The sequence below is a fragment of the Ambystoma mexicanum genome, chromosome 6p, assembly GCF_040938575.1.
Source record: "Ambystoma mexicanum isolate Mex_15411 chromosome 6p, UKY_AmexF1_1, whole genome shotgun sequence".
NCBI lineage: Eukaryota > Metazoa > Chordata > Amphibia > Caudata > Ambystomatidae > Ambystoma > Ambystoma mexicanum.
In genome coordinates, this window is record NC_090935.1 from 665402881 (window position 1) to 665423040 (window position 20160).

Consider the following 20160-nt stretch of genomic DNA (forward strand, 5'->3'; position numbering starts at 1 on the left):
TTTAAACATCCCCTTAAAATAACTAAATCTTCTACATGGCAACTGAAGAATACTGTGGTTCCAATAGGAAAATAGGTTACCTATCTGGGGTGTCAGATCCCATTTTACCCATCTATGTCTCATCTATTAACAATAGAACCCAAACAAAGAAAATTGGGAGCGCAAATGAAAAAAGTTTACAGTAAATACTGTAAATTCTCCCTAATTCCTTTGATAAAATTTTATGGGGCGAAGGTTCTACCATCCATTAGTTATGGGTTAGATTGTTATCCGCAGTCCTTTGAAGTCAATTGGGGAAAAATAGAGTCTCAGTTGTGGAAAAGTTTATTACTATTGCCAAACTGTATTCCAATGTCAAGTCTTCAATATGAGCTAGGCTTTGCTTCCTTGATGTCCTTAATGGAATGGAAATGGTTAAGTCTATACAGACTAATTTTATGCCCTCAAAAAAACTATGTATGTTGAAGCAGCAGATCAGTTGGAAAAGAGACAACATATTTCTAAACAGATTAAGCTCTGTCTGCAAAAACATATTAGCTGCTGATACTACCATAGATATTCTAATCCAGAACCCTCTAATGGTAAAGTAACATCTAACCCGAATGGACTGGATTAGAACAATCGCTAAAATGAGAGAGGCCAAATTATCGGCATCGTTGACGAAAATTGATAAGCCTAGTCGATCTGTGCTGGCATATATAAAAAAAATCCTCAAATCAAAGAATAATAAAATCGGACTTTAGATTAAATCTGGTCCTCACTTTAGAATTAAATCATATTAGAGACCCAATAGCCTATCCATGTAACATCTGTGATAAATGCGAAGATGGTGTTAAGCAAACTACGATCCACTTGTTGTCAGAGTGTGTGGACGTGGACTTTGAGACAGAAAAGATTTCACAGATTTGTGCACAACCCGCAATTAATTAACTCCACTCTGTTGCGGGAAAGACTTGTGCAAGGCCTAGAAATCTTCTTAATTATCTGTTTTCTAACGGATATGAACTTAATAGCTGAGAATGTATAAGGGAATGCCCTTGTGCACAGTCAAGCTGATAACTACATTTTTCTTTTTCCTATGTATGAAAGTTTATTTTTAATTTGGTTTTGCTCTTTTTGTCACTTGATTTGTGATAATGTTTTAAGTATATATTCTTTTGTATGTGTAAAAGTCAGATTTTGACTAATATCACAATAAAAAAATGTTTTTTAAAAAAAAGAAAATTATATTTCCACATCACTGACCCACAATATGCCACTGGATTGCCATTTGCTGCGCGATGCTTAACTCCACTAAAGTGGAGGTGATCTACTGCATGGCTTCCAATGCCTCACCCTTCTTCCCTATTGCAACCTGCAAGTTTTATGACAGCAATCTGAAATCTCTACAATTCATTACCTCAAAATAACAAGTCCTGCCCCTTGCTGATCTTTCTCTTATCTCCACCCTTGTCCTCAGTAGACTTTACTATTATTCCAGTACTCCAGTATCCTAATGGGAACTCCATTCACTCCTTTAACCCACTGTAATAATTTTGATACACACACCCTCTTCAAACCCCCAAACACCGGTCATCACCCGCCTCTGCGCACTGTCGCAAGGGGCAGTTTGCATCCACGCGCAATCGCTCCCTTAAATTCCTTTTGGTCTAAAAGTAAATCCATGGGCTAGAGCCCGACCCCTATGCCTAGTTAATATCAGCTCACCCACCTGCTCCCACACAGAGCTGTCCAATGGTAGCATCGCCTGCTCGTGTCCTCATCTACCCTTTTACCTTTACGGCCGTTACTACTGTAAATGATAACTTTGTAACGTGCATAACCCCTCAATCAGTGATTCAATAATATGCACATTTGTAACCATATACTCCCCTTGCTGTCTCATGGCCTCCTAATTACAGCCAGTTATTTCATCTTTCCATACATCTGATATACCAATAGAAGGCACCTACCCATGAGACTACCTAGTTAGTGATACGTGCTAATACGAAGATTTTGTCAAAGGTCTTGCCCTTAATTAACAAAGTCGCTTGTCTGATTCTCAAATCCATAACCCACCCCACAGAAGGGTTTGGTATTGCTTTTTTGGAGCTCTAAAGGGCCCTGTCAAGTTGACAAACAGCTAGCAGAAATGGGCAAAATAACTTACAAGCAAAAGGTGACTGTCAGGTGCCAGAACTCCTCTTCTGTTTATGTTTGGAGCAAACACCACTATGACTTCTTACATGAACATTAACAGGGTGTAGAGGAATGGGAAAAGGACGGAGGGGGGGGCTTATTTTTGTTTTATTGATACGTATATATACCAGGACTTCGGGTTTTGATGCAATGACATGGTAATTCTGCCTTTTATTATTTATCATATTCCAATCAAACCAATCTTTAGAAAATGAAAGGCACCGTGACACCTTTAATGTCCCACCTGAACCGTTTAGAGCACCTAAACCAGTGGCTGCGGCGACACGTCTGATCCTTCCAACAGATGGAAGGACTATATTTCCTAGCCATTTTACAAACATTCAACAAACAGGACACAATGTATCGTGAATTATACGTTCTATGAATTGGTCCCATTGGTAATTTGTCACAAATTCACTGAATATATGGCAAACCAAATTCTGGAGAGTCATCATGCATTTTTCTCCTACTCCCCCCCCTCCCCATGTTTAAGAGGCACAGAGTGGGAGATCTGTAGTAGTGCTCTCTGTTCTGGCAGTAGCTTAGTAAACTGCCCTACGACTGGCGATTGGCTCCAAGAAGGTTTCCTTTCAGAAAAGATGCAACTTCTTCCTTTTCCATTTGTAGGTAGGGCATACATGTGTATACTCTGGTTCAGCTGATGGAACCAAAATGTCATGTGGCATACATGCTCTTAAATAAGCCATAAAGAACACAGTAGTCTACTTGTGTTCCAGTCCACTTGAGGTTATTTTATCAAACTAGCTATGTAAGCCTACTGATGCGTCAAACAATTTTGTGATGTATATGCACTTCCTGCAAAGCTTAAGTTACATGAGAACCATCACCAATTCCCTCAATCGCCAACAGACCAAATTACCTCTTAGACTACAGTAGGAAAACAAGTTACACCCGCAACAAAAGAAAATAGAATATTTAAGACTACTATGCACTGCAGTCCACGGTGCAAATACAGCATTTAATAGAAATTAAATATTTAAACTTCTATCAGCCTTCACAAAAAAGCAAATATCTTTATGTCTCTTAATATGGGGGATGAAAGGGGTGTGCGGCGGCAGGTGGGAGTAGAGCTGAAACTTCAGAGCTCTATTCCACTGCGATCACAATCCTGTAATAAGACACCCTTTCTGAAATACTCAAATGAAGGGACCATCAGGTTTGGCGTACACCCCCTACAGCGGTGGAGGATGCATTTTTGGAAGCCTGTTGCTAAGGATCAACTGCATCTCTTCTCCCCTCTTCTGAAGCTCAATGAGCCACGCAGCTATACAAGATGGAGGAATGGAGACAGCACCCAATGAAGCGTGTCTGCAGGGACCACTAAACCCGTTAAGATCTGCCCGGGCAAGAGTTGGTGGTGCAGAAGGAGCAATCCTCAGAGGATCCAAGCACAAGTAAGCCATACACTGGGAGAGAGGTGGGGCCAGATGACAGTACCGACCCGGTCCTCAGGGTCTGAAGTGGGCGAGGAGGGACAAACTGGTTGAGGCACAGCATCAAGCTGGCAACTAGGCCAATCAGAACATGAGCAGAGGTCGTCAGCTATACTCCGAACGGAAGACTGTGTACACTCACGCCTGGAGGTGAACGCAAGCATTGGGGGTCATTATGACTCTGGCGGCAGATACCGGCCGCTGGAGTCATGAATTTTCCGGCGTCATGAATTTTCCGGTGTCTGGGAATGGGCAATTACCAGGGCATTACTGCCCCGGCAGACCCGGTAATTGCCCATTCCCAGGCGCCGGAAGATATTACTCCCCATTCCCATTTGAGTCTGATTGGACTCAATGGGAATGGGTAGGTCGGATTTGTGAATGGTGCCGGTGCATCCGACATGGTCTGTGAGCGGGTCCCGTTCGCCCCCCAGGTCAGACCTGGCGGGCTGAAAGGCACCCGCTTCCAGAACTCGTAGTTTGCCGGTCCAGAAAGAACGGTACCGGCAAGCTTACCGGTACCGTTGTTTCCGGACCGGCAAACTTGTAATGAGGCCCACTGTGTTGCTCCAGTTAGGCTGAACCGCCAGGTGGCTTGGGTGGGGCCTCGGGTCAGACCACGGGAACACTAACAGGAGGGGCTAGTGCCACAGCAAAACAAATAAAACAGACGTCAGGGAAGAGAGTGTGAGGGGGGCCTCCCATAAGTTGGCTACCACGCATCAAGAGAACCAGATGGTATGCCGAGAAGTCTCATGAAGGCGGTCATCCCCAGTGATTTCAGGCAGCGATCTGAGCGAGGGCCGGGGCAACAGACTGCAAGTGGCAATGTGCGGCTTGGATAACAGTATGCACCCCATGAATGCAGGCCTAGCTAGCGTCCGTGGGCTGGTGGCTTTGACTGCACAGAACAAAGGCTCCTTGCACAGGTTGGCACCGGCTCCTGGGAGCTGGTGGGTCTGGCGGACCTGGGAAGGAACAAAGAATAGCCATGGGTAGCCCCAGACCTACCAGCAGTGAAGAGAGGCAACCAGTGCTGCAATTATATATCTTATGGTAGAACCAAAGAGTACTGACTCATCTACCAGCAGCATCCTAATGAAGTGGAGGGCAGCAGAGTGGTTCCACCAAAAAAGCGTCAGGTTAAGATGAATGGACCACAGCTAAAGTGAATCCAGAATCCCAAAAAGTGTCAGAGGAAAGTCATGGGAGATCATCAGCAAAGTTGGCCTTGGAGGTGGAGCAGGACAGTATTCACTATGCAGGATTCGAAAGACGACACCCCCATGCAGGGAAAATGTAACCAGTGGGAACCAATGTGCCCTTAATTAGTACGGACCTACAGAAGGAATCAAAGATAGGGTATTGGAAGCAGAGACGTGTGTGGACGAACTTGAAACCCAAGTCTATAATCTTAAGCCTCAAGTGGAGGGGCTGGTACTGGTAACGCAGAGATTGGAATGGCCTTCTGAAGGACAGGCTAGAAGAAACAATGTTCCAATAGTTAATTTACCAGTGGGCAAAGAGTTGCCTAGTCTGGAACTGTTCCGAGAGTCATGGTTAAACACTCTATTAAACCAAGCAGGCTTTCCAGATATTTTTCAGTTAAAAGGACACCCACAGACTAACCTTAGATGTGTACAAATAGAGTGCACTCTTCCACCCCTCATGGTCACTTTGCTTTACCATGAGGTACCTCCTTATTCTATAGTATCTACAAAACCTTCCCCTTCCGTCACATACAGCCGCCTCTTAGTTGGGTAGACAGATATCAGTATCCCATTAGTCCACAAAGCAATTGCCAAACTCCTCCAGCCGACAGTCTGAGTTGATTTTCATACTACAGTTCTTTTCCCTCCACACTGACACCACAGATATTTCACTGGTTCAGCCTAACCAACTCCCTAAGTAGATATCTTTGCACTTCTGGGATGGTGTCTAGTGTGAGAAACCTGGCCATCACTATTGCATGCAGTTCCTGGGGGTGGACCAGTGCGGGAGGATCACCTGGATGGGGGGGTCTTTGGTGAGTGGAAGTGGGACACCGAAAGGTGAGATGCGGTACCCCCTTCCTTAGGACACCTTTTCCCCATCCTACCCCTTAGGATATGTAGAAACTCTACCTCCCCCCGCCCCCTTTCCCACACAAACACTTTCTCACACTGTGAAAGACAACAGACTAACACCACAGCACTTTACCTGACATGTCCCAACACAAGGGTCAGGCCGAGTCAGGCAATTGCTGATAACTAAACACACTTGACGGCCCTTTCCCTTCCCCGGAGGGATAAAAGGCAGAGAACGAGAGCACACTTTTAGCAAGGCGAATGCACGAGGAAGCAACTATTACGGGACAGCAGTTCAAACAGAGGAGAAAGGCAGTGTAAACAGAAAAGGACGACAAGGAGGGAATTTCCCTTGTCATTTTCAAACCAGAGATGCAAACCCTTCAAGAAAAGAACAGCGAGACCGGGAATTGCAGCTGGTGATTGGTGTGGCAGATGTCAACGGTACACAGGGCCCTCCTGCACTGATAGCCAGGACGGGGAAAAGAGCGTGGTGCTGTGCTTGACTCAAGCGGAAGAAAAGGCAACGAGTTCAGCACAGCTGTTGAGTCAGAGGAAATTGATAGCGGCCCGGACTGTGTTAAACTCAAAGTTGCAGTGGCAGCATTTGCGTAAAAGAAAAGATAAGAGACAAAGGTCTTTTGTGAACAAACAAGGTATTATGATTAGAGTGGTCCGATGCCACATGGGCGCTCATTCAAAGGACTCTAATGAATGCCCTGCTCCTGAACAAGGGGGATATGGTGAGTTCAGAAAAGAACCAAGAGGCTCTAGGGGAGGCCAGTGAGAGATGCCAAAGTCGTCATACAAGGGTCGAGTCAAAACACTTTGTACAGTTGAAAGTCTTTGACACGTTGTGATTTGAAAAGCCAAGCGAACTGCATTGTGGTAACAAACATGAACCCGATTGAGGGATGTCCACAGTGAGCTGTTGGTCTGAGCCCGATTGAGGGAGGCTGCCATTGTGAAGGGGTTCGGAGCACAGCTGAGGGGGATCCCCGGGTGAAGAGGAATCGCCCAAAGTGTAGAATAATAGAAGGAACGTTTGTTGTTTGTGATACATCAGGACCTCTGAAGCAAGAGACTTTGCATAAAAGAGACTTGGACACAGAAGGCCCTGATATTTTAAGAAGGAACTGTAAACTCGAGCCGGGAAAGCCCAGAAGTGCGCTGTGCTCGAGAGTCCCGCCTTGTCCCATGCTTCAAACGTGGGGAAGCGAGACCCCGGCCATAACATCCTGACTTATCATTTGAGAACACTTCTTTCTTTCTTTCTGAAAATTATCCCACACTATTTTGTAGCATAGCGGTAAGGATTGGCAATAGGTTTTTCTGAGTATAGGCCCTTTTTATTTGACTAGACTCCACTAAGACTATTATTATTATTTGATGGTCATAGCTTGCTCCCATCTTAGATTTACTTTAAATTAGGTGTTTACCTCACCCATTTTTACAGTTTGATAAGCACCCTTGAACTGTGATCACTTGTGTCTGTCTTACTTTGATACCATGCCTTCCTTACAGTAGGCGCTGACATACCAGCCTGGCAGTTCACTTGGCTTTACCTGACATGTCCCAATACAAGGGTCAGGCCGAGTCAGGCAATTGCTGAAATGTACCTCAGGCGAAAGGCTCCCACACCACGAAACCTCCAGGGTAACTGATCAGCCGAAAGGAAGGAGCAAGAGACAACAGAAAAACGGGGAATCAGCAAGTTACATAGCTAAAGAAAAGAACACTGCAGGTGTGCATTTCAGAACTGTGATCACTTCTGTCTGTCTTACTTTGATACCATGCCTTCCTTACAGTAGGCGCTGTGGGAACATAGCTTCCTCTCCAGGTTCCACTCATCACTGCTTAGCGTCCGTTAATGTCACCACCCTGCAGGGCCTCCCCTCTCCACAATGCTTCAGCGAGGTGCCCCCACAGTCCACTCTGGGTCGTTCATGTTCTTCTCTCCATTCAGTTACACATACTTCCTAAATCTGAGACTGCCTTGCATCCGCTCCCACCTCCGTGGATTTGCAGCCCTTTAGTTGTTTACCTTTAGTGGTGTTCCCACTCATGTTCGTGCATGTCAGTTGTCCTTTCTAGTGCAGTGCGAAGGTCCCATGCTCTACTTGGGGTATGCTCCGCCCTTTGCAGTCCATCTCCAAACACCTCTCCTAGCTGGCCCTCCTGCTGGCCAACCTGCAAGAGCTCTGTGTGCGGAGCTGTCTAGGGGCCCGCCACACCTCCACAGTCCATGGCTCTTGTCACAGATATTGATCGCCCAGCTGGTTGCAGGGGCTTTTCCCCTTCAAGAGATAATCATGGCAATGTTCAAAATAAGATAAAAAACCTAGGGTTGGGGGAAGGCTCGTTGTCACGGGATCTCAACAAGAGGCAGCCATCTTACATGGACCCACTGCCAATTTTAAGCAAGTGGATGTAATTTTAAACATTTTAAAAAAGGGAACTATTCTGTTTTTAGTTACCCACCAAAGGGAAGTCCAAGAATACATTAATATTGGCAATATTGCTTTTCCTGATAAACTGGGGAAAAGTGTAAGCTATTCATAATTACAATAAAGAAATCAGAATTTTGCAGGAGAAACTGATTAAATGCACTGTTGCACCCGAAAGCTTTATAAGAAAAATAATTGGACGATGAATATTGATGAATCAATCATAATTTTTTTAATCTTTCATTCTTTCCCCCCCCTCTATCATTTTTGGTTTATAATTAGCATGAAAGACCTCGAAGAAGAAAGCCTTGGGAGCATACCATAAACCTACATAGTGTGAAACGTATAACGAAAATACTTTCAACGCTGACACTGCAACAAACTTGCCTTCTAAAACAGCTAAACTTCATCTGGACAGAATATATGCTCTTGGGCTGGACAGCCAACAAGCAACCCAATGCGAAGACCACCACTGTGGCTTTTCAAAAACCGACCCAAACAGAACCTGTAATCCACATAGCATCGTTTCTGCCCTTCCTCATCAAGCATCGCCCACGAAAAGAAGATCGACAAAACAGTCCTTGTCTGTGTTAACAGAGACCCCAACAAAAAAAAAAAAGACATTTTCTCAATAATGTCAGCAGTGACAATAGCTTTAGCTCCATTCACCAAGTTATATGAAGCTGTAAGCGATACCTTAAAAGACTACATGACGATTCAAGCCATGATCCATAGTAAACTTATCTTCCTTGAAGCCTACATCAGGGCTCTTAAAGACAGAGCTTAAAAAAATAAATGTAAAAAAAATATATTAAAAACAAATAAATAAATTTTAAAAAAAATCACCCCTAACCCGAGACCTTTCGATCTACACCAGCATCAGCGACCGCGGAAATAATAATCCCAGCAGGGAAACTGCAGGAGACAGGAACACAAACATCAATATTGATTGACCTAACAGTCAACAATCAAAGTGTTCAGAGTCACTCTACAGAGGTAAAGACTCAAGCGCCTTCCAACCCACCATCTACCCACTGTGAGGCTCCAACAAAGAAATTCAATACCATTCTCATTGCAGAGAATCAAGCACACCTAGTCACTTCTGACACCACCTCACACAGAATAAAGGAGTCAGCTCATTCATGCAACATTAATCCTAAGAAAAGCTCCTCAACAGGCATTGGGAAAAACAGCAAACAAACTATGGAACCAATCTTCCAGTGCCAACGCCATCCTACAGGCGGTAATAAGGTAAAACCATTAGGAACAGCTCAGCCAGTCATAGGGGCTGAGAAAATCTCCATCAAAGGAGCTCCTAAAGTGGTGACATTGGCAAGTACCAAGAAAGACAACTGTCCTACGGCACCAAGAACAATAGATGACTTCCTTGAGAACGAAGTACTGCTGAACATAAGTCTACATCTAAAAGAGCTCACCCCTCCTCAACTGAGGGCTGCGTCTGGTTTAAAGATGCCCCAAGACAACCTAAACCGCAAGTTAAACAACAGACAAAATGAGGAAGAAGAGAGCGTGGAAAGTCCTTTCTATACTTTGGAAGCTAGATGCAAAAAACTAACCAGGAAGGTAAACTGGAATCAACCAAATTTAAAATCTCCTTCCCAAGATGAAGAAATAACATCTTTGAAACAAAAACCGGAGGAGCTTAAATGTACCTCAGGCGAAAGGCTCCCACACCACGAAACCTCCAGGGTAACTGATCAGCCGAAAGGAAGGAGCAAGAGACAACAGAAAAACGGGGAATCAGCAAGTTACATAGCTAAAGAAAAGAACACCGCAGGTGTGCATTACAGAACCTATATTTACAACGAGGTGCCAGGAAAGCGGGAGCAACCAAAATGGATATTTAAACTGGAGCAAATCGTGGGTAACAACGATGAAGTAAACCTAAATCGAAGGTCTGTGTTAACCCTATTCAACTACATTCTGAAGGTACGACAAATTAAATCGGACAATTTACTTATAGTAGATCCGAGTCACAAGCAACACAAAGCTATATCTCACCTTTACATTGCATCATCAACAGTAAATAACTTGTTAAGAGATTTAGTAAAGGAACTGCTAAAAATGGGTAATGACCTTACCGAATCCTCCAGATCCAGACCAGAAGGCCAAACAAAAAGACCTTAACCCGACTGGCTCTCAACACAGCGTTCAACATCTGCGGACGCAAACAAAGACCCTGAGGGAATCGGTGGAGCAAACACAGACGGTGACCTATGTGAAGAATGGTGGCACCTCAGTACAGCAAACCCACAGTCCTTTCTCTAAAAGAAAAGGCTCCGATTCTAAGCGTTTTAACATCTCCAAGCAATCCATCAAAACCCAAACTTAATCGTGATACCTCGAAATCCAACGTGATCACTTCCGAAATAACCAAAAGAGATTACTTGGCAAACCGTATAACCACAACGAGAACCATCACGCAAAACGTTCCCGACAAATGTGTCACGACTTTGACACTTGACAAAGTCACCTCACCTCAACGCAAGGCTTGTGGTCCTGGTTGCCGAAAGTCCCAATTATTCAGCGGAAAAAATAACAACTCCCGCCCCTGAGCACTGCCGCCAAGAAGTACCGCAACTTAAAAAACAAAGAAATATGATAAGCTTGTGCGCATGGAACACTAGAGGTCACTCCCACCTGACGGCTCCTGGAGACATAAAATTAGGTGATTACGACATATTGTGCCTACAAGAGACTTGGTTGACACAACAACCAACCTTCGAGGGATACGAAATTGCCCTGTCACCGGCAAAAAAGGGTCCCATAGGTCGCCCATCATCAGGCTTACTGATAGCCTGTAGAACAGATGCAGCATTTCCCTGGAAAAAACGCTTATATGCAATCAAGCCTTGCTTGTGGTCAAGGCAAAATGAGCAAAAACAGACTACCAAGGATATGCGTCAACTAGTGATGATCATAATAGCAAACACATATTGGAATCCGGCAGCTATCGACGCTCGCTAATACCTTGAAATGAATGGAAGCTGCGATTGACGAGGTCCAAGCTGTCCATCCGGCGCCATTTTTCCTGATATGTGGAGACCTTAAACGTGACATGCCTACTCCACCGGTACACAGCAACATTTTCCGAAGATGTGCGGCTTTAAAATCTATACTCCCATCACAGAAATCGGCAACAGTGATTCCCATATTCAAAAAGGGAAATAAGAGCGGCCCGGCGAATTACTGACCAATTGCGTTGCTGGATTCCATAGGGAAAGTTTTTGGTTCCCTGTTATTGAGAAAATGTAAAGAATAGACTAAAAGCACAGCTTGCGACGACTACCTGCAAACAGGTTTCAAGAAGAACCTCTGCAAACTTACACATGTTAAGTGCATTGAAGAACAAGGTTCTAGATGGAGGGCCATGCATATTAATCACCTTTATCGATTTAACTCAGGCCTTTGACGGCGTCGATGGATCTCGTCTCTGGGCTAAGCTCTCGGCCTGGAATTGTCCCCCTGCTCTGTACTCTGACACCAACATGAGAGTTTGCTTAAGTCATCAAGGGACATTATCATCAGAGATTCCAACGACAAGAGGCGTGAAGCAAGGATGCACCCTTGCGCCGGCACTCTTTTTGGCCTATCTAGGGGACCTTAAGGATTCTGAAGCAGCAGCTCCAGCATTTCCGCCAAGATTGGGCAAAATAACGATTAGTCGTTTGTTGTATGCCGATGACTTAATTTTACTCGACCATACTCCAATTGATTTACAGCGTCAACTTAACAACTTGCAACAATATAGCTTGAGAAATAACCTAGAAATAAATGAGAAAAAAACAAAAATGTATGACGTTGAAAACAACAAACAGAAAACAAGAGAAAATTCAACTTCGCCTCGAAGGAAACCCCATTGAAAAGGTATGGGATTTTAAGTACCTTGGAGTTACGCTGGATAGTTTGAAGCATGAGACAGCAATGCAAGAAGCATTAAAAGACAAAACAAATTGGCGGCCCAAGGCAAAGAGATAGATAAAAAATGTAGCCGTTATTCTACAACACCGGTGCTAAACTTCTACAAAATGAAGGTGGTACCTTCTTTGACATATGGTGCCGATACAATGCCAAACATACCAACGGGAACTTGGCCGAGACTACAAGGTCTATTTTGAATAACGGGTTTGGGCCTCCCAAACTCGACCTCAGTAATATCAATCCATCGAGAACCAAGCCTACTCTCTCTGCAAGGAACGGTCGGCTGTAATACCCTGATGCTCTACAGCAAATGTCGGATGTCAACCACCCCCTCAATCTACAATCTGATAAACCAAGGAATCTTATCCTTTAGCTGTAAAATGCTCACAGTATGGAGCAGGGCAAATGTAGCCCTACTCCAGTCAATTGAGAGTGATGAAGAGGAGTTATGTAAGAACCCTGTGAAAGTTCTAAAGAAATATAAGGAATTGGACTGGGTAAGGACCGTGGAAGCGGCGGCTAGTAACAAACTAACGACCCACCTCCCAAGCAACACAAGGAAACTAAATGATCTTCAAAGTTTCATCAAGAAATTCCCGAGCAGACAGGCTCGGGACCTCCTTTTGAGAGCGAGGTTCAACTTGCTACCAACAAACGAAATTTTAGCTATTAGAGTCTTTCTACCACCAGCCTCTGCCGCTTTTGTGAGACAGCTACTAAGAAAGTGCAAAGTCGTCATCTGCTTCCCTCATGACCTGGCACACGATGGATAAGATCACAGTATTTACAACATATCTTCTCGATGGATGAAGAAATATGTTGGGCCAGGTTGATCGAGGGCGATAGAACCTCTTGGTTACTCGCAATATATAAAATTCTTCAATATGTTCTATTTGTTTCCTAACAAGATTCCCTTTGCTTACAAAGAGCTCTGAGACGTCTCCAAGTGAGAAATATTTAACTTGTGAATCTTGATACTAAAAGTTGACAGCCAAATGACAGACACTGAAAGGCACACACTGGCCATTGTGTCATTTGGACATTAAGTAAATGAAAAGTTATGAACTCTGCTTTTTGTAAAAATCTTATTGATAAAAACAAATAATATATTTTTTTTTTAAATACCATTTAGGTGATTAGGACATTCAAATCTTGGGATCAATAAACCCCATGAAAAATAGGACTTTGTAACATGGTAGTACTTTGCAACATTGTAAAAAAGCAATTGTTGAAAGTAAGGTTTGAACAGCGTAAAATGTACAAGTCACATGTATCAGTGCGTTGAGTATCAAGTAAGTCCTAAGAAACCTTTCTGCTAAAACCTAAAACGTGTCATGAATCTTTACAGAGACCACTTTGCTTTGTGACAGGGAGCAAAAGAGTAGAGAGCAAGACCCAGCAGGAGGATGATCAGTAGTCGATTTGACCAAGCACAGGAGTAGGAGGAGCATTAATGCTGGTTGAAAGGTGGGGAGGAGGCTGATGTTTAACAGGTTGAATTTAGTCACAATGAAATGAAATGTTGGAGTCTGAGATCAAAGACGACCAAGAATGTGAGCTTTATGGCATGGGTGCAGAAAGATATTGGAGAGGGCGAGAAGGGGAGGAGCGTTGTGGGCTGGGAGATTATTTCTGTCTTTGATGAGTTGAGCATGAGACATCAAAGGGCCATCCAATGGCGCAGGGCTGTGAGGCAGTCTGTGCCTATTGGAGAGCACAAGGATGAAGGCAGGGAAAGAAAAAGTGGATTTGTTTGTGACCAGCAAAGAGATGCTGGGAGAATGCAGAGGAGATACGTTTGCTTAAGAAGGAGGTTTAGAGGGTAAAGGAGAGAGGGCTTAGGACGCCAATCCTGGGAGCCTCACTAGGAAAGGGGTACTAGAAGTTTGCAAACTACACAAGATGAAATAAGATCAGAGGCAGGATGCAATCCAGGCGATTCTTGTGCATTAAATACCTAGGACAAAGGGGGGTGGTCAACGGTTTCAAAGGCTGCCGAGTGGTTAAGGGAAATGAAAAAAAGAGGATAGCATGAAGTGGTGAGGACGTTGTAGACCGGAGCACAGCCTGTTTCAGTCAAGAGACTGCTGCAGAATCTGGGTTGGAGTGGTTCAGGGATGCAATTTTTAATACTTTAGAGTAGTGGGGAATTAGAGGAGTTTCGCCGCACAAGCTTAATCATGCCGTCCGAACCTCCAACAGACCCGCCAGTTATACCCGGAGCAGACCATGATGCTTCAACAAAAGTAGCCATCCGTCTACTCCTGGACTAAATCAGATCATTAAAGAGCAGTATGTACTTTATCTACTCTATCTACCAAAAGTTAATTAGCCTAAATACTGCATTTAGAAAAATAGTCGCACCAACTGTGCTATCTACCAAATGCCTTTAGTAAATGTTGATTAGCCTAAGTACTGCATTTAGAAAAATTGTTGCACCTACTGTGCCATCTACCAAATACATCCAAAAATTGCTTGACCAGCCCAACATTGTCGCTTTTGATACACTATACAAAGCTTGTAATGCCCAGCGTCATTGCCTGAAACGTGACATACAGCAAAGTTCTGCATACCCTAGGGACTGACCTCCCACACTTCGAACTGTTACAGCCTCACATGCTACCCTTACTTGGAACTTACTGCACTTATTAGACAATTGTGCGCATACTCAGCACATCTCATACAAGTGTTACTCCTACATCAGCATGTACACCGTGCCTTTCCTCATCTGCATGCTGGGCACCGCGCTCACCCTCCTCAAAAGCAGGCAGAACTCGCACGGACTAGAGCTAACCAGCCACATTTACGCCAGCAGCCAGAACCCTGACACCATGAACTACCTGCCCAGCCCCACCCAACATACATCACATACAGTCACTTACACACACCCTCAGTTCACTCCAGACAACACAGATTTAGGACACGTGCCCACCTGTTGAATGTTGCTACCGTGCCTATTCCTGTAGCACCAAGAAACTCACGCCTAGAATCACGGACCCCCTACAGAACATACGGCAGACACCACTGCACCACAGTCAGTAAACACACCATCACTAAAGCACATCCCCAAATACCTGCCTACAACACCACAAAACAACACTCCTCACCATCTAAAAAAAAGACACCCCCATCCCACTGTAAATTACAACCAGCCTCTGCCATACAAATGCACCCTACTTAATGTCCGCTCACTCAATGCCCATGCCCTAGAAGTGAGTGATCTAATCACTAACCAAGACCAAGACATAATAGCCATCACCGAAACATGGCTTCACGAAGCCTCCGGACCGGCCATCACGCTAACACTTCCTGAAGACTACTCTATCCTCAGACAGGATAGGCCTGACAAAACAGGAGGGGGGAGTAGCGCTAATCTTCAAAGAAGACATAAGGCCGATACCCCACCAAAGAGAAGGAAATGTAGACATCCTATCAGCTGAACTAGCTCTCTCTCCAAAACACACCATAAATATCCACGTTATCTGCCGTCCACCAGGAGCCACTATGGAATTCCAGTGTCAAGTCACCCACCTCCTAGGGAAAAATATAAAAAAATCCACTAAGACACTAGTCCTAGGCGACCTCAATTTAGGCTTCAACGACTCAAATGACAAAACGGCCTCCTCCCTCACTAAAGACCTAATCGATCTGGGCTTCACACAGAAAGTCACTTCTCCGACTCACGAAAGGTTGTATCCTTGACTGGATCATAGACCATAATTGTCATACAGCCCTGGTATCTAATATCTGCCTCCCATGGACAGATCACAACTACCTACATTTCACTATCCCCTCCACACCATGTGCCAAATCTACTATACCAGCACCTGCTACCTTAGCTAGAAGCGCAAAAAAACTCACTGCTGAGAACGTTAGTGCTTGTCTTAACCTTCCATGCCTAGCACTGCCATTCTCACTAGAGCCCAACATCTTAGCAGAGTTATTCAAGAATACACTCACCAATGCTATCAACACTGTCGCTCCGTTAGAAAGTTAAAAAGAGAAAAAAATCCTTCCACTCAAACTCCTGGTTCACCGAAGAGCTCCAAAACATGCGCAACTCTAAACGCCAGGCGCTTAAAAAATGGCACACCAACCCTTGTGACATCACCAAAGCTAACTTCCATTCCATTTCCAAAAAATACAAAGACTCCATATTCAATGCTAAGTCGGATGCCTACAACAACCGGATCGCCTCTGCCAACTCCCAAACGAAAGAACTCTTTACTATCTTTAAAGAACTAACAGTACCTCCCATATGCACTGACGAGATCGTTAAAGATGAGGCCTGGTGCAACAGCATACAATCCGCTATGCTAAAAAAAAAAAAAATAGATCTCCTCTAACACAAAATTTCAGACCACTACAAAGCTTTGCCTAAACAGATTGATCAGAAGCAGAACCAGCCCACACCCATAAAGAGCAACCTTCCTAAATTCACATTTACTGAAATCACTGAAGTAGATGTAATAGACATCCTAAACATCTCAAACCCTCAATGCAAAGGCGACATATGCCCACCTAAAATCATCAAAGAATGCGCTGAGCAACTCGCGCCTCTCCTTACCGCCTTCATCAACGCCTCATTCAAAACAGGCATAGTCCCAGACAGCCTTAAAAGAGGCCTGGGCGCACTCGCTCCTAAAAAAGCCAACCCTAGACCCCTCTCAACCTAACAACTATCGACCCATAACTACCGTCCCGTTTCTCCTCACAATACTCGACAAGGCCGCTCACAGACAAATCCAACTGTACTTCGAAACTAACTCGATCTAAGGAAAGACAGTCGGGGTTCCGCAAAGGACACGGAACTGAAACCGCCCTATTAGATTAAAAAAAACAAATCATTAATATCCTAGACAAGGGCAAGCCTGCCCTTCTCCTGCTCCTTGACCTCTCAGCAGCGTTTGATCTGGTTGATCACAACACCCTCACCAAGCATCTCACGCATGCTGCGCACTTCTCTAATCACGCAGCAACATGGGTCACTTCCTTCTTAGAAGGCAGAGCTATGAAAGTGTTCTCCAACCTAGCCAACACAGAACCCACCATCATCCACTGTGGTGTCCCCCAGGGCTCCTGTACAGCCCCTACTCTGTACAATCTATTTACAAAGCCTCTCTTTGATAAACTGGATGCACTTGGGATCACATACACAAACTATGCTGATGATACCCAGGTGCTCCTTCCCCTCACAGGGATTTATCACCAAGACACTACAACCCTTCAGCAAATCTACTCTACTATCCAAGCCTGGATGGCCACGAGTGGGCTTTGCCTTAATGGGGACAAAACAGAAATCCTAATGATTGGTCAAAAGGCTACTTTAGCCAAAGTAGGTGATACATATCTCAAACTTCCGTATCGACAGCTGTGTCATCCCAGTTCTCTCCTCGGTCAAAACGCTCGGAGTCCACATAGATGGTACACTATCCATGGACAAACAAGTTAGCGTCATAGTCTCGGCCTGCGCATGGAGCACTAAACTGATCAATACTATAAAGCCTTTTCTAACCAAGGACAACTGCCTCTCTATTGCCAGTGCCACCATAGGAGCCAAATTGGACTACTGCAATGCCCTCCTAGCTGACACATCTAAACAAACCTAACTAGACTTCAAAGCACCCAAAACAACGCTCTTAGAGCAGCTCTTAGTATACCCAAAAGAGAGCACATTATACAAGCATGAAAATCAGCCCACTGGCGCCCAGTCAAAGAGTATCAATTTCTATTTCAAAATTCTCTCCACCACCCACAAATGCATCAATCTTTCTGCAGGCATCATACCTATCAGACACACTATCAACAAGGCCCATCAGACGTGGGTACACCAACCAACTTACAGTGCCCCGAATTAACGGGGCTAAGGCAGGAGCAATAGGCTTCCCACATCTTGCCCCCAAGATATGGAACGCACTCCCTACCGACCTCAAAGCCGAAACATCTCTCCATGCCTTCCGTAAAGACCTAAAAACTGCCCTCTTCAACTAAGTATCCACTCCTGCTCACCCACCTTCTGCACCACCACGTCCGACAACTTGGATTGCCATGCCAGTATGCTAATTTTTATGGTATGTTTGTGTATGCAACTAGGCTATGTCACACGGTAACAAGCGCATCATCTCCACTGCGCCTACTGTATGTTATATGTAACTAAGATTTGAGTAACCACTGTAACCAGCGCCACAATGCTTACGGGCTGCTGTGCGCTTAACGAATGTGAATAAATAGAGTTCCCGGGTGATATTTTGCAGGATTATCTGTGTTCGCGGACGACTTCCAAAGGACATCAGTACAGTGCTGGTTTTAAAGTAGGTGGGAAGATCCCAAAGTGGAAAGAGGGTGTAGAGGGATAAGAGGTAAAAGAATCTTATTGGTTTCCATTTTTTCTGTTCTTCATGGAGAAAAGATATCCACTAGGACACATGAAGGGCTGGGTCTATGGCGAATGTGTGCCCACCAGATGTGTGAGATAGCAGAGAAGGAGTGAAGGAAGGTAAAGCAATGTGAGCAGATGGGAAAGAGGAGGAAGGGAAAAAACTTGAGATATGGCATACCTTGGTAGATAAATAGATCACCAAGTCATTAGCTGGAAGGCAGGAAGAAGTAGAGCAAGTCTGGGTCTTGAGCGCAGTGGAACACAATGTCAGATCTCCATGAAACAGGAGGAGGTGGCTGGGCACAGTCTGTCAACAGTCTGCACCCAGATTGACACAGACTGCATAATGGTCCCGTGGATAAACCTGTGTGTAGATGTGAGGGTTCTCTAGTTCAAAAACCTAATATGTTCTGGGGATGTCCCATAAGGGAATTATCTGGAGCATATTAAATGGCAGTCTTTTGGGTAGGCCACTGATGATGCCCATCAAGATGGAATTTGAATGGATTCTAATGAACTTGGAGGTCCCCTGAAGTATCAAAACGTTCACTGCTGTAATATTGAGTCCCTCTAAAAGGAACATTGCAACAAACTGGCGCATTGGGAATCTGCAGATGCAGCTAGATTGGGCAAGGTATATGGATAAGTTAGGTTTGCTAATATTGAATTGAGAAGAGGCTGGCAGATAAATACTTTGGGCCCCTGCTAAGAGTATTTTTTTTGGTAGAAGGGAAAGGCAGGAATGGAATTGTGTACTAGAAGTCCAGAGAGAAGATTGGACAAAAATCAATTTACTATTGCACTCTAGCAGGGAATGAGAGAGGGGAAGGAGCAACAATAATATTAACAAGAATACTTTGTCTAACCAAATGCAAAAATAAAGATTTAAAAAAGAAAACATCACTTCACTTTGACATCTAAGATACAGCATGAAACAGACGCGAAAGATACAAATGGGGTGAAATATTAATTAATGAGGAAAAAGGCATACATGGTTACAAACCTGAAAAAATTAACCGTCCACCGTTTTCCATGCATCCGTGCCATTTTCATACTAGTGCCGTCAATTCAGGGAATACAAAACGCATCCCCCTTCTGCATCAGGATTTTGATGCATGCAGAGAGGCTAGATTCCAACAAACTCGGCCGATGTTGTGCATGTAACATGAGCTGGAGGATTCCCTAGAGATCCACTGTAATGACGACCGCTTCGACCGCTTCCGCCAACAGTGGAGATCAAAGCAAATTAACTGCACGATGCAGTGTTGGGCAAAGCAACCGTTCATCGTTCGCAAGCCTACACATCGCAAGCAGGTGTGTAAGAAAAGCAGGCATAGTCAGGCTCTTTCCTAAAGATACCGGATGGGCATCAAAATAAGACCAAGCGTGTACCTCGTGCATGTGTAAATTAGTGTAAGGGGAAAATCGATCAGTAATGTGAAAAATATCAGAATTTCAAACACTTTATATCAACACAATTTCTAGGAATTAATAGAAATGCAGTAGAGTTTTCAAATGTACCACACCCTGAAGGCTTAACCAGTAGAAGGAAAACCAAAAAAGAATGATCTTATATGTATATTAGAATCAACAGCAATAACAATGTATTCTTTAGTCAACCTTCCTCAGAGCGTGGCAGGTATTTCCTCATGGTATATTTTAATCATGTTGTGTCCCCACAAGTTCTCAATGAA

General features: G+C 44.3%; 1 protein-coding gene across 1 annotated transcript in view; it reads right to left on the reverse strand.

Moving 5' to 3' along the window:
• The window catches only part of DHFR (dihydrofolate reductase), a 293866-nt gene that overhangs the window by 177711 nt on the left and 95995 nt on the right, over positions 1 to 20160 (reverse strand). The gene's annotated exons all lie outside the window — the stretch shown is intronic.